The sequence below is a fragment of the Lissotriton vulgaris genome, chromosome 3_1, assembly GCF_964263255.1.
Source record: "Lissotriton vulgaris chromosome 3_1, aLisVul1.2, whole genome shotgun sequence".
Classification (NCBI taxonomy): Eukaryota; Metazoa; Chordata; class Amphibia; order Caudata; family Salamandridae; genus Lissotriton; species Lissotriton vulgaris.
This window is the reverse complement of record NC_141689.1, coordinates 1,014,602,880-1,014,630,462: the sequence shown is the minus strand read 5'-3', so window position 1 is coordinate 1,014,630,462 and position 27,583 is coordinate 1,014,602,880.

Below are 27,583 nucleotides of genomic sequence, written 5' to 3'. Positions count from 1 at the left end.
AGAATGGGAAGATAACTGCCTCAAGCAAGTGGATCTTTGCCTGGTTTGGGGATGACTGCAGTCAACGCTCTATTGGAAATAGGACCCAATGAAGCTGTCTGAACAGCCTCATTAAAAGCAGAATGTAGAGTGTCAATTGATTCCTCCCCAGACCATTTATAATATTCTGTAGGAAATCCATCTTCTCCCGGAGATTTGTGGTAAGGTAATCTAGCAATGGCTGCTGCAATTTCCTCTTTGCTGATGTTGCCATTAAGTACATTTCTACCTTTGTCTGTAAGGTTAGGGAGGTCAATATCTGCAAGATATGCTGACAATTGAACTGCAGCTGCAGGAGTTTCAGGGATATAAAGTCTCTTATAGAATGATGCAAAAGTGTTAAACATATCTTGTGATTTAGTAAGAATCACTCCTGTTCCCATCAATATGGCAGGAATAGCCACAGCTGCCTCACATTGTTTCAACTGTGGTGCAAGTAATCAACCTTCTTTCTCTCCTTGTTCATAATGTCTGCCTTTTAGATATTGAAGGGCATATTCAGCTTTGGAGGTGTATAAATTATTGAGCTCCATTCTGGCTAGTACTGGGCGTCGGCATTTGGGCACCGTAGGGTGAGAGATATAAAGGCATGTAAGCAAGACAATTTGATTCGCGAGTTCAATATGATGAAGAGATGCTGTCTTATCGGCTTCAGATGAATCTCTCATCAGTTGACCACAGATAGTAGCTTTTGCACCCGCCCATTTGGTCCTAAAGGAAGTTACTGATGACTCATTATTGATTAAGTAATCTGAAAAATGTGATCATAGCTGGGCTTTACCCTGGGATGAGCATTATCTCTGAATGTTCATACGCCATGGTTTACGGCCTGGGGAGACAAAACCTACATCAAGAGCAAGGAGAACCGGAGGGTGATAGGAGAGAGCAGATTCCAATATATGGGACTCACCAGTAATTCCAACTAATGAGTGAGATATAAGAAAATAGTCTATTCTAGACTGGGTGCCATGAGCAGAAGAGAGAATTGTATATTCCTGGTCTGCGGGATGACAAAGGCGCCATTGATCCACTAGTCCGTGATTCCATGTTATGTCTCCCAATAAGTCTCTGTCACCATCATTACACTTGTCCAAGGGACCTGTTCTGTCTAAAACGGGTCATGAGTCAAATTACAGTCTCCACCAATAACATAACTGGATGCTCTGATTTCTACTAACAAGCGGTTCAGGTTGAGAAGATAGGAGCGTTTGGCTCCTGTAGGAGCATACACTAAGCCAACACAGAAGTACCTGTCTCCTATTTTTTACTTAGCAAAGGCATATTTGCCATCTGGATAAACCCAAGTCTTGGCAATAGTAACAGGTAAGGATTTGCATAACAGAATGGCCACTCCACATTTGTGGATGATTCTTCTTGGAAGTAGGTTGTGTTGTCAGTCCATGATGAATGACTTTTCCCACCCAATCTTGCCGTAACTTGGATGATTCTACAGCATCCAAATGGGTCTCTTGTACATGGGCTACATCAGCTCTTTTCCTTTGAAGATATGAGAGTACTTTCTTACTTTTAATGTAATGTGTAAGATCATTGAGAATTAAACAAGGACCCCCTTGAGTTCTGTTGTCACCTTTTTATATTCTATACTTTATGTATGAATTGTTTTTAACTGTACTGACTATGATTGATATTTTTTGTTTATTTATGGTAATTATCATGTGTTATGTCGTTTTCATTGTATCATATAGTTTCAACGTGTTGTAGTCACTATATGATTTTTATCTATGCAAATTAAATATATTTTTAATATAGAATCACAAGTCATTGTTTTTCTCTCTCTGTTTAGTCTGGACAAATTGTTCACTAACTTTTGCTGACGGCCTAGGTTATTTTTCTCATATGTGTAAGATCATTGACATTCCACGAGACAATGCGGAGTGAGTGAGAAGAAACATTTACTGCCATGTGTAAGATATAGATCAAGAGAGGTATTTCAAATACAAAAACAATTTCTTTTGTTTTTGTTGATGTGCATCTTTATTTTCGTACATAGATGATGTACAGAAACCATTGCGAAATGGAAGGAGATTGATTTGTTTGGAGCTGGGTTTTCACTTGCACATTTACAGTTAACAGCACTATGTCACAGGTAGAGTGGGCTGGTTTGTGCAAGCACACTGCAAATCAGGATGGTGTAATTTATTGTGTCTTTTAGCCCCTGAGGAAGTTGTGGGGTAATCCTGACACAATCAAACACATGTTGGCTAAATTCTAAAGACTTAATGAAGAAAGAAAAGAAATATACACAAATATACACAACAACAAGAAATTGTTTTTGTATTTGAAATAACCCAATGTTGGGTAGTGTTGATAGAGAGTGTGTGCTCAGGGCTATGGTTTAATAATTTGTGGATTCTTTATCAGGTCCTAGATAGGGAGTTTAAGGGTGATTACCTCCTCCCTTTGAGCATCACAATACTAGAATACTCCGAATAATACAGACACAGGAAAACAGTGAGCGCCGGTTCAACCTCTCAGACTCCTAAAGCTTCCAGAGGCCTTTCATGCTTTCCAGCTGGCCAGACCCAACTGGGCCTGACCTCGCCCCATCATCTGGTCTCTGCAGCCATGAGTCCTGATGCCCAAGTGTTGTCCTAAAGTTCCTGGGGGCATATTAGCAACAAAGTGGCGAAGACAGGTGTTAGCCGCATTGGCTTAACGCCTCTTTTCGCCACTTCGGAAAAGCGAGGCTGCACCATATTACCAAGGATATGGTGCAGCCTAGCGTTTTCCCCTGCGATGGCGATAAGTTTTACAACTTAACGCCAGCGCAGGCAGGGAAGGTTTGTTTATGTACAGGAAGGAGTTCCATCCTGCACATAGACAAAGCTCAAATGCCATTTTGTAACTTACATGTGTGCTGCTTTATGCAGCACACATGTAAGTTACAAATTGGCATTTTTAAAAAGAGGTTTGTTTATGTACAGGAAGGGATACCTTCCTGTACATAAACAAACCTTGGCATTTTGCTTTTTCCATGTGTGCTGCACAAGGCAGCACACATGGAAAAAGCAAAAACGAGGAGAAATTAAGCATTTCTCCTCGTTTCCCCACCTTAAGAACAGGTCTGACCTGTTCTTAAAATCGGCGCTGCCATCTATTATCGCCAAGCTTGATAACAGGTGGCAGCTTCAAAGTGAATGGGTGTTGCGGTGGAACACCCACTGCACGCCCCCTTTCATGATGAGTTTATCGTGAAAGGGGCCCTATTACCAAGGCAGCGTTAAGTCAATTAACGTGACTTTAAGCCACGTTAATTTACTTAACGCTGCCTAGATAATAGGGCGATGCAGATATTGCTGTGTTATCGGCAGAAATGTGCCGATAACGCAGCGATAAGGGGCTTGTTAATATGCCCCCTGGACCCTACGCTAAGTGAGTGTACTTCTCCCTGACTAATTGAAACGTCCACTGAACCAAAAGCAACGAGGCACAGTGTTGTGCCAAGCAGCACTTCACTGAATGCTTCATTGGAACCAGTGCTGAGTGATGCAGAGCTGTGCAATCCTCGCATTGTAGTCAGAAGGCAAAACTTTCAGCAGGACGATCCTAGTCCTGTAGACTGCCCAATACCCATCACAGTCAGCCTCAACGTATGACTTTGTCCTGGTCCGGCATGACCACACATATTCCTGCAGTTGGCACTTCGTGCATATTCATGCTACTTTAAACCTTAAACTTTAAACATTCAGAACTCCTAATGTTCATTGTTTGGTGTTGTTTTATTTATTAAAATATTCTTTATTTTCTTTATATTCTTTATTTTTCTAAATTGTTTTGGGATTTTACTTGTGTTGTGTTGTCACTTTATTACTTCTTGAGTACTGCATAAATACTTTACACATTGCCTGTAAGTTACAGTTGACTGATTTGTGCCAAGCTACCAGAGTGTTAAGTACAGGTTTATTTAATTACAGCTTTGGTTCAGCCTGACAAGGATTCTTGAAGTGAGTTCTCTCCCAATTCAACCAATAATTTAATGTCTTAGTATATTCTTGTGATAATCATGGAATGATTCATTCATTCATTTCAATCTTTATTTCGGCATGAATACCATAAAAGAACAATTACATAAATACAATAAAACATTTCTTTTAAAATGCACAACTTGCTTTATAAATTCATTCGATTTTCATGTCGATTCTAAAAATAAAGTCAAAAAGTTTGGAACATTCATAATAACTATACAATCTTGGTAGAGACAGTTATGGGCGACAGGAATAACATTTCATCAGTTATCCCTCTGTTGTTAATAAGCGTCAATTTGGCATATCAACTTTTTACAATTTATAACCCAATTTTCTTCTTTGGAAAAAATACTATGCAAGAATCTGCTGACGCTAAATACAATTGGTTTGCTAGTGTTAGACAAAAGAATCCTTAAAGCCTGAGAACATGATCTTACACCTAATGTTAAACATATTGGTTTAATCCATCTTCTTCTAGCCTGAGCATATGCTGGGCAGAAGAAGAGGATATGTAACTCATTTTCTTTTTGATTACATCCACACATGGTACATAATTCATCTTCTACCTGATTTGCCGGGTTTACACCACCAGACCAACGAGCTAATGTTGAGCCGATTTGGAGATTGCCATATCTGAATTTCAGAAATAGGGTCTTTGCTAAAGGCGGTTCTATTTCATCCAAAAAGGTCTCGAAGAATGGATCATCTTTAAAGGTAAGGAACCTTGTTACAAGTGACCCACTAGATGAAGCGTTTTTGGTCATATTCGTAATGTATAACCAAAAGCATTTTTTTACCATAGTTTTTGAATGAGGTGGAAGTAGATCTGGATGTTCCCAGTAATGCGTCAGACCTAGTAAGGTAAGCCAGAATTTAACATGTTTAAACCAGGTTATCACCTTGAAGCTATCAAGCTCCATGATTTCTATGAGCCCATCTCTATATACTTGCAGCTCGGGTACACGCCACAGCCTGATCCATAATAATAAAGGACGTAGAATAATATGATGGTCCGTTCTACGAAAATTTAAATCAAGCTGAAGTGGGACCAGAGGAGTACTTCTAGGGACTCTGACCAAACTTCTCAAGAAGTTATTGTCCAAGACCCTGAAAGTATCTTTGGACCCTGGGCCCCAGATTTCTGAACCGTATAGCACTGCAGGTTGAACCTTAAATTTAAAAAGTTCAACTGCAGGAGACACGGCCTTGCTGGTACTTTGGCCTTGCTCTCTAAGAATGGGTTTTGTGTTCTGGCTAAACATCATCTTACATTTTTCCAATTGGGCTTTCCATGTAAAATTGGAGTCCAATGTTACCCCCAAGTATCCAAAATACGGGACTGATTCCAGTTTTGATCCATTTAAACTTAAACAACCCTTGTCAATTTTAGTTGGATTTAGGACCATACACTTTGTCTTTTTCCCATTTATCTCCAATCCTTTCTTGTTGCAATAATCGTTGAAAGAATTTAATAGAGCTTGGAGGCCTTTTTTTGTCTGGGAGATCAAAATAGTATCGTCCGCGAACAATAGGGAAGTAATTTTTTCGCCATTCAACTTGGGAGAGTCATTTTTGCATCCCTCCAAGTATACAGGAATGTCATTCACGAATAGCGAAAACAGTGTGGGGGCCAGTACACACCCCTGGCGCACACCACGTTTGATGGGGATTTTGGGGGTTAGTTCACCTTTCGGGCCCCATCGTACTCTCACAAAGTTACCTCTATGGAGCTCTTTTATTTGCATTATCAGGGTGGGTGGCATCCCTGCTAAGCTCAATGTTTCCCACAATAAATTACGTGGGACTAAATCAAACGCCGCCCTTAAGTCGACGAACGCAACATGTAGTTGGCCCTTTTTAATCTTGATGTACTTCCAATAGAGGCAACAAAAGCGGAAGATTTGATCAATTGTACTAACTTTGGGTCTGAATCCCGCTTGGTATCTAGACAGAATTGCCTTTTCATCCAGCCAATCGTTAACACGAAATAGGATATGTCTTGTGTAGATTTTTTGTAATATATCCATTAGGCTTATTGGACGATAATTTGAGGGGTCCATCCTGTCACCTTTCTTATAAATTAAAACAATTTCAGCCCCCTTTCAGCTCTCTGGGAAGTCTAGACTCCGGGATAACTCGTTACACAGATGGTTGATGTAGGGAGCCCATATTTTTAATTCGTGTTTGTACAAGTCTCCCGGAATCTTGTCTAACCCAGGGGCTTTACCAGACTTGATCTGGGTTATTGCCAATTCTGTCTCTCCTAGAGTAAAATCCAAGGTATCTCTCGGAATGGCATAGCTTGGAGTCCTATCTGTAATGGGTTCCTCATATTCCTTATATAGGTTAGAAAAATGGTTTACCCAGGTCTGTTCGTCTAAATAGACGTCCTTGACCACTCTGCCTTGGTGATTCCCATTCGCTATCAACCTCCAGAAGGGTATGTTATCTCGTGTTTTTGCTGCGTGCAGCAAATCTGCCCATTTTGCTTCCTCCCATGCCATTTTACATGCCTTTTGGACCAATTTATAATTATTCCTGGCTGACATAATGTCCGGTTGTGCCTTCGATTTAATCGCAGTTAAAAGTGCCCTCTTGGACTCCCTGCAGTCCTTATTGTACCAGGGTTTGCTATGGGGCAAGTTATGTGTCTTCTGCTGCCCTTTCTTCGGCATCCTGGTGACTAAGAGCTTTAAAGCATCAAAGAATATTTGATGTAGTTTCATAAAATGACTGTCATTCCCCTCCTTTGGGGTGTCATTTGGATATGCTCCAAAGATGCTAACAAAGAGCTTATAAATTTCTGCTATGATTTCACCGTTGCCCAGTATTAGTGGCCATTTGAGAGAACGTCTATTGTTACTAATATGGATCTCATATTGGTCACCGTTGGTTGCTTCTCCAGTCAAAAAGGAAACTGTGTCTCCAAATAGGGATTCCTCAATCTGAAGGACTAGGGGGAAATGATCACTTTCTAATCTTTCTATTACCTCCATGTCAAGGAGAAATTCCCATGATGACACCGAGGCAATAATAAAATCTATATTGCTTTTGTAGCTTCCTCTATAAAAGGTAGGTTTCTTCACAATATCTGATGGTAGCCGTCCATTGCACGCTCTAGTGCAGTATTCTGCACATAGTTTCGTCATTTGGAGGGCCAGGGGCGAACATTTAACTGGTTTGATGTTATCTAAAACAGGGATCCCATTTGCCTCATCTTCTTCTAAGAAGATGTCACTAATCCCTACAATGGGTTCAAAATTGCAATTAAAATCACCTGCCATGATGACGTAATTCTCTCTAGTATCCAGGTTACCCAACAGGAGATCTAGATGGTTTAATAAAGGAGATTCTCTTGTGATGGGTGTTGGTCTGTTGTAAACATTCACTAGATAAAGTTTTTTCCCTTTACAGACAGTGATTTTCAAAATCAGTATATCAAGGGAGTTAGTGTCCATCACTTCTATGTTCACTTTTAGGTTAACTTTTACCCAGATCAACAACCCTCCCGAGGGTCTTCCACTCCTAGAGGGAATCGCACTAGTGCCATAAGATTTGTATCCTAGCCTATGTGTAATTTCAACTGACCAGGTCTCTTGCAACATACAAAAATCAAAGGTGTCAATGAAACTTGCCCATTCCGGGTCCCTTAGGTTTTTTGATACCCCTGCTATGTTCCAGGAAACCAGTTTTATGGGCTGACGTACTTCCAAAGTTTTTTGCATCAGTACATTTCCCACCTCCCCAGGCACTATAATATGGCATTCTGGGCTAGTTGCATCAGATTCTAAAGACATCAAATCATTTTGGAGTACAACGCTTTCTCTTAGTATTGGGCTATCCCCAATTATTGGTACCAACACAGGCAATAGGTTTACATTCCCCAAAAATTTGGTTTCATTAATATTAACACCAGCTCTTTGTAGACAAAGTTCACTTCCTACTCCCCCTTTCCCCAACAAATTGCCATTCTCCAACTCATTTCCATCAAACCCCTTTGACATTTGGCATCAGTCACAGTCGTCTAGACCGCTGAAAATGTCGAATCTGTTAATGGTTTCTAAAGGGGTGAAGGGCTTTAGGTGGTCCATTCTTCTGTTATTAGGTTTAGTTTGCCTGTATGGGACACAATTCCAACCAAAAACATCAGGTGCAGGTACGGGGTTTAGGGGGTAAAAGGGCTCCATAGGATTAGGTCTAATAAGTGGTTGCATCATTTGATGTGTATTACCAGCCCTCTGCATAACTGATGGATAGGAACAGGGTATAATTTGAGATGTTGTATAAGAGGCTGGTTGTTGCTGAGAGGGAAAAACCACAGACCTAGGATAAAAATATGTCAACGGTCTGGGTATTATGCAGTTACTTGTAATGCCCGGGGGCCAATTTAATACAAATTGAACTGCATTGGGATCCCTAAAGTTTACAACCACCACGTCGCCTTCAATATTTTTTGGTCTACTTCCCAAGCACTGGAGGCGTCGAACATGGACAATTTCACCATTTATATGGGGTGCTATTGGCCTGTATAGGCTTAGCCAATGCATGATCTTGTTTTTTGTTTTTAATTGTGCGAAGCCCTCCCTCTTGCTAGTTTGTAGCACCGGGACCCCTGTTAAGACTACCACAAAGGGCACTGCCTCTGGTGGTAATTCTGGGTTTGGGACCGGTTTGGGCCTTCCCCATCTTGGCTTTTGTCCCCTCGCCTCCGTCGTTTGGCTTTCATTTGGGATGTTGACTATATCATTAGATGGTTTAGTTATAACAGTAACTGGCGTAGAAGCCGTTTTGTTCTGTGGATTTTTTGGGAGTGGAATTGGTTGAACAGTTGTTATAGTGTTCCCTTTAGGCACCGAGGTAGAAGGATTCACCAACGAGGTAGAATTAACTGGTGGGGCTGGAGCGGCTGGGCTAGGCTTAGTCACGCTAGATGTTTTGTGCGTTAATAAGTTCAATGTTTTTGGATTTGCTTCGCCCTTATTTCCCAGTACACGCTCAAGTGAGCTTAGTCTTAATTCTACTTCAATCAGCCTCTCCAAGATCGATGCAGAGTAGGTATTAATTAAGCTTTCTATGGAATCTAGAGTTGCAGAATCGCGAACTATGAGGGGCGCTTTAGACAGCACAGAAACTTCCATAATATCCTCCATGTCTAAGGGCATAACAGGGGGTGGCGGAGATGCAATGGTGATAGGCCCTTCGGTAGCAACTGAAGTAATGTCAGTGCTAGCTACATGAGTCTTCGCCTTTTTTCCAAAGTCTGAATGACTTAATTTTGTTTGTGATGGAACCCCCCCTTTTCGCCTTTTTTTACATGGAGGTGGCCCATGTACCCTTGGGGCTAGCATAGGTTTCTTTACTCTACTGCGCACTATTTTTGATGGTATAGGAGTGGGAGCTTTTAAAAATTGGGGGTGCTTGTTTGTGTAATAACATCAGGACCAATCGTATCCAGTTGAGGGGAGTTAGTTATACAGGGAGTGGTGACAGCTAGTTCCACAGGTTGGCTATCTGTTGTGTGGACGATGACATCAGCTAGCTGGGAACTTACACCAATGTTCACGGGAGGTAAGGATAGTGGCGACAAGCGCCGCTTTTTTAAACTTTCCACAGAGCGGCGGCGATCAGCACGACGCTCTGCCAAAACACTTTCCAGTGGAATGTCTGGAGAAGCTTTGGTGTAATAATCATCAAGGGTTTTATTTAGCAAAGCTCCCTGTTTGTCAGACATGATAAATAAATGTAAAAAACCACAACGATGGTTTTGCAAGGGCGCGAGAGCGCAAGGATTTAGTAACAAAAATCACAATTATAAATACCAGGGTTTAATGTCCAGTCCGGTCTCAGTGGTTCTCGGAGGGTCTCAGAGGGTCCGCCCTTAGTCCGGGCTTTGTCCCGGGATATGTCCCGCACACGCGTCCCGCTAGCGCGTTATGTAACCAGGTCTTATACGTGCTGTTAAAGGGGGGCAGAGTCACGGGAAGAGGCGGCAGGTGTGCTCGTTGTTGCACGCACAGCCTGTTGGACCTCGCAGTCCCGTCCTCCTGAGCCAGCAACACTCTCTTCCTGGGCAGGCTCACTCCAGCACTCCAAATGGGCAAAGACAGCACAGCGTCCAAGAATCCTCGACGAGCGGCCCCCGCGAAGCGGGGGCCGCGAGGAGTTTTAAAAGGCACAAGGCGGGAGGCGGAGACACGGGAAGAGGCGGCAGGTGTGCTCGTTGTTGCACGCACAGCCTGTTGGACCTCGCAGTCCCGTCCTCCTGAGCCAGCAACACTCTCTTCCTGGGCAGGTTCACTCCAGCACTCCAAATGGGCAAAGACAGCACAGCGTCCAAGAATCCTCGACGAGCGGCTCCCGCGAAGCGGGGGCCGCGAGGAGTTTTAAAAGGCACAAGGCGGGAGGCGGAGACACGGGAAGAGGCGGCAGGTGTGCTCGTTGTTGCACGCACAGCCTGTTGGACCTCGCAGTCCCGTCCTCCTGAGCCAGCAACACTCTCTTCCTGGGCAGGTTCACTCCAGCACTCCAAATGGGCAAAGACAGCACAGCGTCCAAGAATCCTCGATGAGCGGCTCCCGCGAAGCGGGGGCCGCGAGGAGTTTTAAAAGGCACAAGGCGGGAGGCGGAGACACGGGAAGAGGCGGCAGGTGTGCTCGTTGTTGCACGCACAGCCTGTTGGACCTCGCAGTCCCGTCCTCCTGAGCCAGCAACACTCTCTTCCTGGGCAGGTTCACTCCAGCACTCCAAATGGGCAAAGACAGCACAGCGTCCAAGAATCCTCGACGAGCGGCTCCCGCGAAGCGGGGGCCGCGAGGAGTTTTAAAAGGCACAAGGCGGGAGGCGGAGACACGGGAAGAGGCGGCAGGTGTGCTCGTTGTTGCACGCACAGCCTGTTGGACCTCGCAGTCCCGTCCTCCTGAGCCAGCAACACTCTCTTCATGGGCAGGTTCACTCCAGCACTCCAAATGGGCAAAGACAGCACAGCGTCCAAGAATCCTCGACGAGCGGCATTCTAAATTGTCTATATTGTCTTTTCTCTGTCTGCACACAATTTGAGTATTTCTATTAATATGAACAATATGACTTGTATAATTTTTTTTATTTAAAAGGACATGTTTGCCTAATAATCAGGGCCGGACCTGCCTTTAATTTAACCAGTACAAAAGGGACTGGTGATGGACGGAGCATCTGAACCAATCAAACACTCACACCCAGTCAAGCGATCTGGGTTTGATCCATCACCGTTCTTTAGCTCACTCTGCCAACCCAGTTCAGACATGGCCATATGCAAATGAGTCTGACCCTGTGCCTCATGGGAACAGTCCAGCCGAACTGCCAAGCCATGCCTTCCCTGGACCGGAAACAAGCTTCCTAGGACCGGTTTCTGGCATTAAAGCCGTCTTCAGCCAGGCTTGCTTGAATCCAGTGGCAAAGTGAGCAAGGGACTCACGTCTGAGCATACCCTCCCAACTTATGGCCAACAAAGCGGTACAAAAGGGGGTGGTGATGGACGGAGCATCTGAACCAATCAAAAACTCACACCCAGTCAAGAGATCTGGGTTTGATCCATCATCGTTCTTTAGCCCACTCTGCCACCTCACTCCAGACATGGCCATATGCAAATCAGTCTGACCATGTGCCTCTTGGGAACAGTCCAGCCCGAACTGCCAAGCCATGCCTTCCATGGACCAGAAGCAAGCTTCCTAGGACCGGTTTCTGGCATTACACCCGTCTTCAGCCAGGCTTGCTTTAATCCAGTGGCAAAGTGAGCAAGGGACTCACGTCTGAGCATACCCTGCCAACTTATGGCCAACAAAGCGGTACAAAAGGGGGTGGTGATGGACGGAGCATCTGAACCAATCAAACACTCACACCCAGTCAAGAGATCTGGGTTTGATCCATCACCGTTCTTTAGCCCACCCTGCCACCCCAGTTCAGACATGGCCATATACAAATCAGTCTGACCCTGTGCCTCATGGGAACAGTCCAGCCCGAACTGCCAAGCCATGCCTTCTTTGGACTGGAAACAAGCTTCCTAGGACCGGTTTCTGGCATTACAGCCGTCTTCAGCTAGCCTTTCTTGAATCCAGTGGCAAAGTGAGCAAGGGACTCACGTCTGAGCATACCCTGCCAACTTATGGCCAACAAAGTGGTACAAAAGGGGGTGGTGATGAACGGAGCATCTGAACCAATCAAACACTCACACCCAGTCAAGAGATCTGGGTTTGATCCATCACCGTTCTTTAGCCCATTCTGCCACCCAGTTCAGACATGGCCATATGCAAATCAGTCTGACCCTGTGCCTCATGGGAACAGTCCAACCCGAACTGCCAAGCCATGCCTTCCCTGGACCGGAAACAAGCTTCCTGGGACCGGTTTCTGGCATTACAGACGTCTTCAGCCCGGCTTGCTTGAATACAGTGGCAAAGTGAGCAAGGGACTCACGTCTGAGCATACCCTGCCAACTTATGGCAAACAAAGCGGTAAAAAAGGGGGTGGTGATGGACGGAGCATCTGAACCAATCAAACACTCACACCCAGACAAGAGATCTGGGTTTGATCCATCACCGTTCTTTAGCCCACTCTGCCACCCAGTTCAGACATGGCCATATGCAAATCAGTCTGACCCTGTGCCTCATGGGAACAGTCCAGCCCGAACTGCCAAGCCATGCCGTCCCTGGACCGGAAACAAGCTTCCTAGGACCGGTTTCTGGCATTACAGCCATCTTCAGCTAGGCTTGCTTGAATCCTGTGGCAAAGTGAGCAAGGGACTCACGTTTGAGCATACCCTGCCAACTTATGGCAAACAAAGCGGTAAAAAAGGGGGTGGTGATGGACGGAGCATCTGAACCAATCAAACACTCACACCCAGACAAGAGATCTGGGTTTGATCCATCACCATTCTTAGCCCACTCTGCCACCCCAGTTCAGACATGGCCATATGCAAATCAGTCTGACCCTGTGCCTCATGGGAACAGGCTAGCCCGAACTGCCAAGTCATGCCTTCCCTGGATCGGAAACAAGCTTCCTAGGACAGGTTTCTGACATTACAACCGTCTTCAGCCAGGCTTGCTTGAATCCAGTGGCAAAGTGAGCAAGGGACTCACATCTGAGAATACCCTGCCAACTTGTGGCGAACAAAGCGGTACAAAAGGGGGTGGTGATGGACAGATCATCTGAACCAACCAAACACTCACACCCAGTTAAGAGATCTGGGTTTGATCCATCACCGTTCTTTAGCCCAATCTGCCACCCCAGTTCAGACATGGCCATATGCAAATCAGTCTGACTCTGTGCCTCATGGGAACAGTCCAGCCCGAACTGCCAAGTCATGCCTTCCCTGGACAGGAAACAAGCTTCCTAGGACTGGTTTCTAGCAATACAGCCGTCTTCAGCCAGGCTTGCTTTAATTCAGTGGCAAAGTGAGCAAGGGACTCATGTCTGAGCATACCCTGCCAACTTATGGCAAACAAAGCGGTACAAAAGTGGGAGGTGATGGACGGAGCATCTGAACCAATCAAACACTCACACCCAGTTAAGAGATCTGGGTTTGATCAATCACCGTTCTTTAGCCCACTCTGCCACCCCAGTTCAGACATGGCCATATGCAAATCAGTCTGACCTTTTGCCTCATGGGAACAGTCCAGCCCGAACCGCCAAGCCATGCCTTCCCTGGACCGGAAACAAGCTTCCTAGGACCGGTTTCTGGCATTACAGCCGTCTTCAGCCAGGCTTGCTTGAATCCAGAGGCAAAGTGAGCAAGGGACTTACGTCTGAGCATACCCTGCCAACTTATAGCGAACAAAGCGGTACAAAAGGGGGTGGTGATGGAGGAGCATCTGAACCAATCAAACACTCACACCCAGTCAAGAGATCTGGGTTTGATCCATCACCGTTCTTTAACCCACTCTGCAACCCCAGTTCAGACATGGCCATATGCAAATCAGTCTGACCCTGTGCCTCATGGGAACAGTCCAGCCCGAACTGCCAAGTCATGCATTCCCTGGACCGGAAACAACCTTCCTAGGACCGGTTTCTAGCATTACAACAGTTTTCAGCCAGGCTTGCTTGAATCCAGTGGCAAAGTGAAAGAGGGACTCACGTCTGAGCATAGCCTGCCAACTTATGGCGAACAAAGCGGTACAAAAGGGGGTGGTGATGGACGGAGCGTCTAAACCAATCAACACTCACACCCAGTCAAGAGATCTGGGTTTGATCCATCACCGTTCTTTAGCCCACTCTGCCACCCCAGTTCAGACATGGCCATATGGAAATCAGTCTGACCCTGTGCCTCATAGGAACAGTCCAGCCCGAACTGCCAAGCCATGCCTTCCCTGGACCGGAAACAAGCTTCCTAGGACCGGTTTCTGGCATTACAGCTGTCTTCAGCCAGGCTTGCTTGAATCCAGTGGCAAAGTGAGCAAGGGACTCACGTCTGAGCATACCCTGCCAACTTATGGCGAACAAAGCGATATAAAAGGGTGTGGTGATGGACGGAGCATCTGAACTAATCAAACACTCACACCCAGTCAAGAGATCTGGGTTTAATCCATCACCGTTCTTTAGCCCACTCTGCCATCCCAGTTCAGACATGGCCACATGCAAATCAGTCTGACCCTGTGCCTCATAGGAACAGTCCAGCCCGAACTGCCAAGCCATGCCTTCCCTTGACCGGAAACAAGCTTCCTAGGACCGGTTTCTGGCATTACAGCCGTCTTCAGCCAGGCTTGCTTGAATCTAGTGGCAAAGTGAGCAAGGGACTTACGTCTGAGCATACCCTGCCAAATCATCGCGAACAAAGCGGTACAAAAGGGGGTGGTGATGGACGGAGCATCTGAACCAATCAAACAATCACACCCAGTCAAGAGATCTGGGTTTGATCCATCACTGTTCTTTAGCCCACTCTGCCACCCCAGTTCAGACATGGCCATATGCAAATCAGTCGGACCCTGTGCCTCATGGGAACAGTCCATGCCAGAACTGCCAAGCCATGCCTTCCCTGGACTGGAAACAATCTTTCTAGGAGCGGTTGCTGGCATTACAGCCGTCTTCAGCCAGGCTGCTTGAATCCAGTGGCAAAGTGAGCAAGGGACTCACGTCTAAGCATACCCTGCCAACTTATGGCGAACAAAGCGATATAAAAGGGTGTGGTGATGGACGGAGCATCTGAACCAATCAAACACTCACATCCAGTCAAGAGATCTGGGTTTAATCCATCACCGTTCTTTAGCCCACTCTGCCATCCCAGTTCAGACATGGCCACATGCAAATCAGTCTGACCCTGTGCCTCATAGGAACAGTCCAGCCTGAACTGCCAAGCCATGCCTTCCCTTGACCGGAAACAAGCTTCCTAGGACCGGTTTCTGGCATTACAGCCGTCTTCTGCCAGGCTTGCTTGAATCCAGTGGCAAAGTGAGCAAGGGACTCACGTCTGAGCATACTCTGCCGACTTATGGCGAACAAAGCGGTACAAAAGGGGTGGTGATGGACGGAGCATCTGAACTAATCAAACACTCACACCCAGTCAAGAGATCTGGGTTTGATCCATCACCGTTCTTTAGCCCACTCTGCCACCTCAGTTCAGACATGGCCATATGCAAATCAGTCTGACCCTGTGCCTCATGGGAACAGTCCAGCCCGAACTGCCAAGCCATGCCTTCCCTGGACCGGAAACAAGCTTCCTAGGACCGGTTTCTGGCATTACAGCTGTCTTCAGCCAGGCTTGCTTGAATCCAGTGGCAAAGTGAGCAAGGGACTCACGTCTGAGCATACCCTGCCAACTTGTGGCGAACAAAGCGGTACAAAAGGGGGTGGTGATGGACTGAGCATCTGAACAAATCAAACACTCACACCGAGTCAAGAGATCTGGGTTTGATCCATCACCGTTCTTTAGGCCACTCTGCCACCCAAGTTCAGACATGGCCATATGCAAAAGAGTCTGACCCTGGACCTCATGGGAACAGTCCAGCCCAAACTGCCAAGTCATGCCTTCCCTGGACCGTAAACAAGCTTCCTAGGACCGGTTTCTGGCATTACAGACGTCTTCAGCTAGGCTTGCTTGAATCCAGTGGCAAAGTGAGCAAGGGACTAACGTCTGAGCATACCCTGCCAACTTATGGCGAAAAAAGGGGTACAAAAGGGGGTGGTGATGGACGGAGCATCTGAACCAATCAAACAATCACACCCAGTCAAGAGATCTGGGTTTGATCCATCACTGTTCTTTAGCCCACTCTGCCAACCCAGTTCAGACATGGCCATATGCAAATCAGTCGGACCCTGTGCCTCATGGGAACAGTCCATGCCAGAACTGCCAAGCCATGCCTTCCCTGGACTGGAAACAAGCTTTCTAGGAGCGGTTGCTGGCATTACAGCCGTCTTCAGCCAGGCTGCTTGAATCCAGTGGCAAAGTGAGCAAGGGACTCACGTCTAAGCATACCCTGCCAACTTATGGCGAACAAAGCGATATAAAAGGGTGTGGTGATGGACGGAGCATCTGAACCAATCAAACACTCACATCCAGTCAAGAGATCTGGGTTTAATCCATCACCGTTCTTTAGCCCACTCTGCCATCCCAGTTCAGACATGGCCACATGCAAATCAGTCTGACCCTGTGCCTCATAGGAACAGTCCAGCCTGAACTGCCAAGCCATGCCTTCCCTTGACCGGAAACAAGCTTCCTAGGACCGGTTTCTGGCATTACAGCCGTCTTCTGCCAGGCTTGCTTGAATCCAGTGGCAAAGTGAGCAAGGGACTCACGTCTGAGCATACTCTGCCGACTTATGGCGAACAAAGCGGTACAAAAGGTGTGGTGATGGACGGAGCATCTGAACTAATCAAACACTCACACCCAGTCAAGAGATCTGGGTTTGATCCATCACCGTTCTTTAGCCCACTCTGCCACCTCAGTTCAGACATGGCCATATGCAAATCAGTCTGACCCTGTGCCTCATGGGAACAGTCCAGCCCGAACTGCCAAGCCATGCCTTCCCTGGACCGGAAAGAAGCTTCCTAGGACCGGTTTCTGGCATTACAGCTGTCTTCAGCCAGGCTTGCTTGAATCCAGTGGCAAAGTGAGCAAGGGACTCACGTCTGAGCATACCCTGCCAACTTGTGGCGAACAAAGCGGTACAAAAGGGGGTGGTGATGGACTGAGCATCTGAACAAATCAAACACTCACACCGAGTCAAGAGATCTGGGTTTGATCCATCACCGTTCTTTAGGCCACTCTGCCACCCAAGTTCAGACATGGCCATATGCAAATGAGTCTGACCCTGGACCTCATGGGAACAGTCCAGCCCAAACTGCCAAGTCATGCCTTCCCTGGACCGTAAACAAGCTTCCTAGGACCGGTTTCTGGCATTACAGACGTCTTCAGCTAGGCTTGCTTGAATCCAGTGGCAAAGTGAGCAAGGGACTAACGTCTGAGCATACCCTGCCAACTTATGGCGAAAAAAGGGGTACAAAAGGGGGTGGTGATGGACGAAGCATCTGAATTAATCAAACACTCACATCCAGTCAAGAGATCTGGGTTTGATCCATCACCATTCTTTAGCCCACTCTGCCACCTCAGTTCAGACATGGCCATATGCAAATCAGTCTGACCCTGTGCCTCATGGGAACAGTCCAGCCCGAACTGTCAAGTCATGCCTTCCCTGGACAGGAAACAATCTTCCTAGGACCGGTTTCTGGCATTACAGCTGTCTTCAGCCAGGCTTGCTTGAATCCAGTGGCAAAGTGAGCAAGGGACTCATGTCTGAGCATACCCTGCCAACTTATGGCGAACAAAGCGGTACAAAAGGGGGTGGTGATGGACGGAGCATCTGAACCAATCAAACACTCACACCCAGTCAAGAGATCTGGGTTGGATCCATTACCGTTCTTTAGCCCAATCTGCAACCCCAGTTCAGACATGGCCATATGCAAATTAGTCTGACCCTGTGCCTCATGGGAACAGTCCAGCCCGAACTGCCAAGCGATGCCTTCCCTGGACCGGAAACAAGCTTCCTAGAACCGGTTTCTGGCATTACAGCCGTCTTCAGCCAGGCTTGCTTGAATCCAGTGGCAAAGTGAGCAAGGGACTCACGTCCGAGCAGAGCATACCCTGCCAACTTATGGCAAACAAAGAGGTACAAAAGGGGGTGGTGATGGACGGAGCATCTGAACCAATCAAACACTCACACCCAGTCAAGAGATCTGGGTTTGATCCATTACCATTCTTTAGCCCACTCTGCCACCCCAGTTCAGACATGGCCATATGCAAATCAGTCTGACCCTGTGCCTCATGGGAACAGTCCAGCCCGACCTGCCAAGTCATGCCTTCCCTGGACCGGAAACAAGCTTCCTACGACCGGTTTCTGGCATTACAACCGTTTTCAGCCAGGCTTGCTTGAATCCAGTGGCAAAGTGAACAAGGGACTCACGTCTGAGCATACCCTGCCGACTTATGGCGAACAAAGCGGTACAAAAGGGGTGGTGATGGACGGAGCATCTGAACTAATCAAACACTCACACTCAGTCAAGAGATCTGGGTTTGATCCATCACTGTTCTTTAGCCCACTCTGCCACCTCAGTTCAGACATGGCCATATGCAAATCAGTCTGACCCTGTGCCTCATGGGAACAGTCCAGCCCGAACTGCCAAGCCATGCCTTCCCTGGACCGGAAACAAGCTTCCTAGGACCGGTTTCTGGCATTACAGCTGTCTTCAGCCAGGCTGGCTTGAATCCAGTGGCAAAGTGAGCAAGGGACTCACGTCTGAGCATACCCTGCCAACTTGTGGCGAACAAAGCGGTACAAAAGGGGGTGGTGATGGACTGAGCATCTGAACAAATCAAACACTCACACCGAGTCAAGAGATCTGGGTTTGATCCATCACCGTTCTTTAGGCCACTCTGCCACCCAAGTTCAGACATGGCAATATGCAAATGAGTCTGACCCTGGACCTCATGGGAACAGTCCAGCCCAAACTGCCAAGTCATGCCTTCCCTGGACTGTAAACAAGCTTCCTAGGACCGGTTTCTGGCATTACAGACGTCTTCAGCTAGGCTTGCTTGAATCCAGTGGCAAAGTGAGCAAGGGACTAACGTCTGAGCATACCCTGCCAACTTATGGCGAAAAAAGGGGTACAAAAGGGGGTGGTGATGGACGAAGCATCTGAATTAATCAAACACTCACATCCAGTCAAGAGATCTGGGTTTGATCCATCACCATTCTTTAGCCCACTCTGCCACCTCAGTTCAGACATGGCCATATGCAAATCAGTCTGACCCTGTGCCTCATGGGAACAGTCCAGCCCGAACTGTCAAGTCATGCCTTCCCTGGACAGGAAACAATCTTCCTAGGACCGGTTTCTGGCATTACAGCTGTCTTCAGCCAGGCTTGCTTGAATCCAGTGGCAAAGTGAGCAAGGGACTCATGTCTGAGCATACCCTGCCAACTTATGGCGAACAAAGCGGTACAAAAGGGGGTGGTGATGGACGGAGCATCTGAACCAATCAAACACTCACACCCAGTCAAGAGATCTGGGTTGGATCCATTACCGTTCTTTAGCCCAATCTGCAACCCCAGTTCAGACATGGCCATATGCAAATTAGTCTGACCCTGTGCCTCATGGGAACAGTCCAGCCCGAACTGACAAGCGATGCCTTCCCTGGACCGGAAACAAGCTTCCTAGAACCGGTTTCTGGCATTACAGCCGTCTTCAGCCAGGCTTGCTTGAATCCAGTGGCAAAGTGAGCAAGGGACTCACGTCTGAGCAGAGCATACCCTGCCAACTTATGGCAAACAAAGAGGTACAAAAGGGGGCGGTGATGGACGGAGCATCTGAACCAATCAAACACTCACACCCAGTCAAGAGATCTGGGTTTGATCCATTACCGTTCTTTAGCCCACTCTGCCACCCCAGTTCAGACATGGCCATATGCAAATCAGTCTGACCCTGTGCCTCATGGGAACAGTCCAGCCCGACCTGCCAAGTCATGCCTTCCCTGGACCGGAAACAAGCTTCCTACGACCGGTTTCTGGCATTACAACCGTTTTCAGCCAGGCTTGCTTAAATCCAGTGGCAAAGTGAACAAGGGACTCACGTCTGAGCATACCCTGCCAACTTATGGCGAACAAAACGGTACAAAAGGGGGTGGTGATGGACAGACCATCTGAACCAATCAAACTCTCACATCCAGTCAAGAGATCTGGGCTTGATCCATCACCGTTCTTTAGCCCACTCTGACACCCCAGCTCAGACAAGGCCATATGCAAATCAGTCTGGCCCTGTGCCTCATGGGAGCAGTCCAGCCTGAACTGCCAAGCCACGCCTTCCCAGGACCGGAAACAGGCTTCCTAGGACCGGTTTCTGGCATTACAACCGTCTTCAGCCAGGCTTGCTTGAATTCAGTGGCAAAGTGAGCAAGGGACTCATGCCTGAGCATACCCTGCCAACTTATGGCGGACAAAGCGGTACACAAGGGGGTGGTGATGGACGGAGCATCTGAACCAATCAAACACTCACACCCAGTCAAGAGAGCTGGGTTTGATCCATCACCGTTCTTTAGCCCACTCTGCCACCCCAGTTCAGACATGGCCATATGCAAATCAGTCTGACCCTGTGCCTCATGGGAATAGTCCAGCCTGAACTGCCAAGCCATGCCTTCCCTGGACCGGAAACAAGCTTCCTAGGACCGGTTTCTGGCATTACAGCCGGCTTCAGCCAGGCTTGCTTGAATCCAGTGGCAAAGTGAGCAAGGGACTCACGTCTGAGCATACCCTGCCAACTTATGGCGAACAAAGTGGTACAAAAGGGGGTGGTGATGGACGACGCATCTGAATTAATCCAACACTCACATCCAGTCAAGAGATCTGGGTTTGATCCATCACCATTCTTTAGCCCACTCTGCCACCTCAGTTCAGACATGGCCATATGCAAATCAGTCTGACCATGTGCCTCATGGGAACAGTCCAGCCCGAACTGTCAAGTCATGCCTTCCCTGGACAGGAAACAATCTTCCTAGGACCGGTTTCTGGCATTACAGCTGTCTTCAGCCAGGCTTGCTTGAATCCAGTGGCAAAGTGAGCAAGGGACTCATGTCTGAGCATACCCTGCCAACTTATGGCGAACAAAGCGGTACAAAAGGGGGTGGTGATGGACGGAGCATCTGAACCAATCAAACACTCACACCCAGTCAAGAGATCTGGGTTGGATCCATTACCGTTCTTTAGCCCAATCTGCAACCCCAGTTCAGACATGGCCATATGCAAATCAGTCTGACCCTGTGCCTCATGGGAACAGTCCAGCCCGAACTGCCAAGCGATGCCTTCCCTGGACCGGAAACAAGCTTCCTAGAACTGGTTTCTGGCATTACAGCCGTCTTCAGCCAGGCTTGCTTGAATCCAGTGGCAAAGTGAGCAAGGGACTCACGTCTGAGCAGAGCATACCCTGCCACCTTATGTCAAACAAAGAGGTACAAAAGGGGGTGGTGATGGACGGAGCATCTGAACCAATCAAACACTCACACCCAGTCAAGAGATCTGGGTTTGATCCATTACCGTTCTTTAGCCCACTCTGCCACCCCAGTTCAGACATGGCCATAAGCAAATCAGTCTGACCCTGTGCCTCATGGGAACAGTCCAGCCCGACCTGCCAAGTCATGCCTTCCCTGGACCGGAAACAAGCTTCCTACGACCGGTTTCTGGCATTACAACCGTCTTCAGCCAGGCTTGCTTGAATTCAGTGGCAAAGTGAGCAAGGGACTCACGTCTGAGCATACCCTGCCAACTTATGGCGAACAAAGCGGTACAAAAGGGGGTGGTGATGGACAGACCATCTGAACCAATCAAACTCTCACATCCAGTCAAGAGATCTGGGCTTGATCCATCACCGTTCTTTAACCCACTCTGACACCCCAGCTTAGACAAGGCCATATGCAAATCAGTCTGGCCCTGTGCCTCATGGGAGCAGTCCAGCCTGAACTGCAAAGCCACGCCTTCCCAGGACCGGAAACAAGCTTCCTAGGACCGGTTTCTGGCATTACAACCGTCTTCAGCCAGGCTTGCTTGAATTCAGTGGCAAAGTGAGCAAGGGACTCACGTCTGAGCATACCCTGCCAACTTATGGCGGACAAAGCGGTACACAAGGGGGTGGTGATGGACGGAGCATCTGAACCAATCAAACACTCACACCCAGTCAAGAGAGCTGGGTTTGATCCATCAACGTTCTTTAGCCCACTCTGCCACCCCAGTTCAGACATGGCCATATGCAAATCAGTCTGACCCTGTGCCTCATGGGAATAGTCCAGCCTGAACTGCCAAGCCATGCCTTCCCTGGACCGGAAACAAGCTTCCTAGGACCGGTTTCTGGCATTACAGCCGGCTTCAGCCAGGCTTGCTTGAATCCATTGGCAAAGTGAGCAAGGGACTCACGTCTGAGCATACCCTGCCAACTTATGGCGAACAAAGTGGTACAAAAGGGGGTGGTGATAGACGGAGCATCTGAACCAATCAAACACTCACACCCAGTCAAGAGATCTGGGTTTGATCCATCACCGTTCTTTAGCCCACTCTGCCACCCAGTTCAGACATGGCCATATGCAAATCAGTCTGACCCTGTGCCTCATGGGAACAGTCCAACCCGAACTACCAAGCCATGCCTTCCCTGGACCGGAAACAAGCTTCCTAGGACCGGTTTCTGGCATTACAGCCGGCTTCAGCCAAGCTTGCTTGAATCCAGTTGCAAAGTGAGCAAGGGACTCACATCTGAGCATACCCTGCCAACGTATGGCGAACAAAGTGGTACAAAAGGGGGTGGTGATGGACGGAGCATCTGAACCAATCAAACACTCACACCCAGTCAAGAGATCTGGGTTTGATCCATCACCGTTCTTTAGCCCACTCTGCCACCCCAGTTCAGACATGGCCATATGTAAATCATTCTAAGCCGTGTGGCTCATGGGAACAGTCCAGCCCGAACTGCCAAGCCATGTCTTCCCTGGAATGGAAACAAGCTTCCTAGGACCAGTTTTTGGCATTAAAGCCGTCTTGAGCCAGGCTTGCTTGAATCCAGTGGCAAAGTGAGCAAGGGACTCACGTCTGAGCATACCCTGCCAACTTATGGCAAAAAAAGCGGTACAAAAGGTGGTGGTGATGGACGGAGCATCTGAACCAATCAAACACCGGCCCTAGGAAGTTGTTTCCGGTCCAGGGAAGGCATGGCTTGGCAGTTCGGGCTGGACTGTTCCCATGAGGCACAGGGTCAAACTGATTTTAATATGGCCATGTCTGAACTGGGGTGGCAGAGTGGGCTAAAGAACGGTGATGGATTAAACCCAGATCTGTTGACTGGGTGTGAGTGTTTGATTGGTTCAGATGCTATGTCCATCACCAACTCCTTTTGTACCGTTTTGTTCTCCATAAGTTGGCAGGGTATGCTCAGACGTGAGTCCCTTGCTCACTTTGCCACTGGATTGAAGCAAGCCTGGCTGAAGACGTCTGGAATGCCAGAAACCGGTCCTAGGAAGCTTGTTTTCGGTCCAGGGAAGGCATGTCTTGGCAGTTCGGGCTGGACTGTTCCCATGAGGCATAGGGTCAGACTGATTTGCTTATGGCCATGTCTGAACTGGGGTGGCAGAGTAGGCTACAAAACGGTGATGGATTACACCCAGGTCTGTTGACTGGGTAATGTAATGTAATGTAATGTATAGGCATTTATATAGCGCACTACTTACCCGGAGGGTCCCAAGGCGCTTCGACCGCTGGGAAACCCTTCCTGGCTTCCCTGAGAGATGGTCCCTTAATGGGTATCTCCAGGGTGAGACCAGGCATCCCCGGCGGTCTGGTGGGGCCGTTAGTGAAGATGAGGCAAGCTAATGCCCAGAGTTGCCGAGTGTGATCGCTGATCAGAGTGTGCACCGAGGCGAGAGAATTATCGAGTCCGCTGGTGAGTGTTTGATTGTTTCGGATGCTCCGTCCATCACCACCCCCTTTTGTACCATTTTGTTCGCCATAAGTTGGCAGGGTATGCTCAGACGTGAGTCCCTTGCTCACTTTGCCACTGGATTCAAGCAAGCCTGGCTGAAGACGGCTGGAATGCCAGAAACCGGTCCTAGGAAGCTTGTTTCCGGTCCAGGGAAGGCATGGCTTGGCAGTTCGGGCTGGACTGTTCCCATGAGGCACAGTGTCAGACTGATTTGCATATGGCCATGTCTGAACTGGGGTGGCAGAGTGGGCTAAAGAACAGTGATGGACTAAACCCAGATCTCTTGACTGGGTGTGAGTGTTTGATTGGTTCAAATGCTCCGTCCATCACCACCCCCTTTTGTACCGTTTTGTTTGCCATAAGTTGGCAGGGTATGCTCAGACGTGAGTACCTTGCTCACTTTGCCACTTGATTCAAGCAAGCCTGGCTGAAGACATCTGGAATGCCAGAAACCAATCCTAGGAAGCTTGTTTCCGGTCCACGGAAGGCATGGCTTGGCAGTTCGGGCTGGACTGTTCCCATGAGGCACAGGGTCAGACTGATTTGCATATGGTCATGTCTGAACTGGGGTGGCAGAGTGGGCTAAAGAACGGTGATGGATTAAACCCAGATCTGTTGACTGGGTGTGAGTGTTTGATTGGTTCAGATGCTCCGTCCATCACCACCCCCTTTTGTGCCATTTTAATTTAACCGGGCATTATTTCTCGGGATTGGAGCTAATGGAGGCTGGTTTTGAAAGCCCAGGATCCATGCTGGTGCCTCTGTGAAGTTGCCCAGCTCTCTGAGGTAAACTGCGGCAGGCAATTCAAGACACGGAGAGAAAGGAAGGAAAGTAAAGAGAAATTATTCACAGAGGGAGAAGCAAAAGAGGAGCAGAAAGATAGAATGGATGGATGGATGGAATTAAACAGATACAGCGAGGAGAGGAAGGAAGTGAGGCTGGTTTAAGAATTTTTACTATGGCTTATTTTAGTTCCCCAGTCCATCCCTAATAGTAATTATTTGTCGCAGCTCATGTCCGCTGATAGAATTGTTCATTCCTTTCCATGGTTCAATATTTACCCGCTCACTTCATCATGGTCTGTCCTTTATAATTTTTACATAGACTCCAAGTAGTCCCAAAGGCTGCAGCAAGGCTGATGATCAAGGCCTACCGATTTGCTAACGCCACCTCCCTACTTCAAGTGTTGCACTGGCATCCCATCAAACAGAGGATTCAGTTCAAGTAACTAGGTGTAATGCTCAAAGCCGTCAGGGGAATGCTTCTTCCTTCCTTGCTCGCAGAATTGCTAATTATACTTCAAGCTGTATACTATGTTCCACCTCAGGTAACCTGCTGGTTATCACTTAAGTCTCTAAACTAAGAAGTGGTGGTTCTAGTTACACAGTCTCCGCAGCCTTTTAGCTAGGTTTGAGCTACAGAAATAAAATATACATACATACAGACTGGCTATATGTTTATAGAATCTTCACCCCTTTCAGATCCAGGCTAAATCCAATTTGCTATTCTTTAGACACTCTCTGAAAACTTGTTTTTCTACAGTCTTTTCCCACCTAAGTCTTGTGTTTGATTTGTGCTTGTTCCATACCAGTACAGTGCCAAGAATGAATTTGGTGTAACATAACATCCCTCTCAACCACTAAAAGAAATTGAAGACACACATTTTGCTCTAAATAGCTTATGGCTTAAGACAAGCTTTTTCAAGGCTGTTTGGATGAAAACCAGACAGTCGAAAATGCATGATAGACATATTTAGTAGCATGGATAAAATATTACCATTATGTTTTCACATTTACCGTCATATGATAAGTGTGTTAAAAACATGTTATTGTGTCTATCAAAATCTAATATTTCCCTCTTGACTTAGTGGTGAGCTTTATAGAATTCAAGCATGCCCTGGAAGCTATTTTGTGCTTACCTCACACCAAGAAAAGCACACATAGTTATTTCAATGAGTGCTCGCAATTTGTCTAACCACTGGCAATTGCTCGGGGTAACATCACAACCCATCGTTCTTTTGCTCACCATTCCATCTCAGTTTGGACACAGCCATATGCAAATCAGTCTTGACACTGCTCCTTGCGGGAACAGTCCAGCCCAAACTGCCAGGCTAGGTCCTCCCTGAACAGTAACACAAGCAACCCAGGACGGGTTTCACACTAGATATGGGCTCATCAGCCAGGTACAGCTTGGTCCCAGTGACACAGTAGGCACATTACCCATGTCTAAGAATATACATGCCACTTAGTGGGGTACCTGAAACACACAAAAGGTGATGGGAGGAATGCTTGAAATTTGTCTTACCACCGGCAATCACTTGGGGTGGAATAATAACCCATCATTCTTTTGTTCACCATGCCACCTCAGTTTGGACCCACTCACATGATAATCAGTCTTTACCTTGCTCCTCATGGGAACAGTCCAGCCCGAACCGCCAGGCTAAGCCCTCCCTGAACCAGATCTCAAGCAACCCAGGGCTAGTTTCGCCCTAGGGTTGGACTCATCAACCGGGTACAGTTTGGTTCCAGTGACCAAATCACTGGAGTGCTGCTTCAGAGGTTTTTCGCTGGGCTTAGTTTCGTAGTGTGCCACTCCTTAAAAACTAATTTGGACTTCCAGCTCTTTTTTTTTCACAACTGATTTTATTGATTGATTAGGCAAGGCATAAATACAGTTCTCCACAATCAGGAGGGTACTGTCAAATGGCAAGTCACATTTCGATATTCTTACAACCCAATCATTTGAAGGAAATACCCCTCCTATCCCCCCCAACTACCCCAACTACCCAACGTCCCAACTACCCACCCCTTATCCCACCCTAACCCGATGCACGTGATCACAATAAGCCCCAGCATTTGAACATATTACAACAATCGTCGAGTGCCACCCTAGGCCTGGAGGTCCTCCATCGTAAGCAGCCCATCAGCCGGGGCTGCTGGAGGCTCCAGAGTCAAGCCCCTGTAATCCGCCCACCGTTTCCAGATCTTAAAATGTTTCCCGGGGCATCCTCTGGCCTCAAACACAGGTCGCTCCAACCCCATGAAGTAGTCGAGGCCCGCCTTCCAGGCCCCCAGTGGAGGAGCCCGTTCACCCTTCCATGCCCTCGCCAGGTCCCGCTTAGCTACCACCAGACCCAACAGCAGAAGGTGACGCTTGTAGATGTTCCCACCCACATTCTCCAAAACATGTAGAAGTCCCAGCCGGGGAGTGCGGGGGAGATCCCATCCCAGTACCTCCGACAAACAGCTCCAAACCCCATTCCAGAACCGGGTCAGACCATCACAAGACCACACCGTATGCAACAGCGTTCCTCTCTCAATCCCACAGCGCAGGCACTCCGGGGACGCAATCAGGCCCGCCTTCCACAATCTCTCCCCGGCATAGTATGCCCTGTGCAAATATTTAAACTGGATTAATCGGAGTCGCACTGCAATTGCAGCCCCAAGTGGGGACTCCAAGGCCTCCCTCCAGTCGTCCTCGTCCAAGGGGCCAATATCCTTTTCCCAGGTTTCTTTCAACTGGAGTAAAGAAGAGGAGCAATGAGTGACTAGCGTTTGATAAATTCGGGACACCTTTTTGTCCCCAAGGTCCC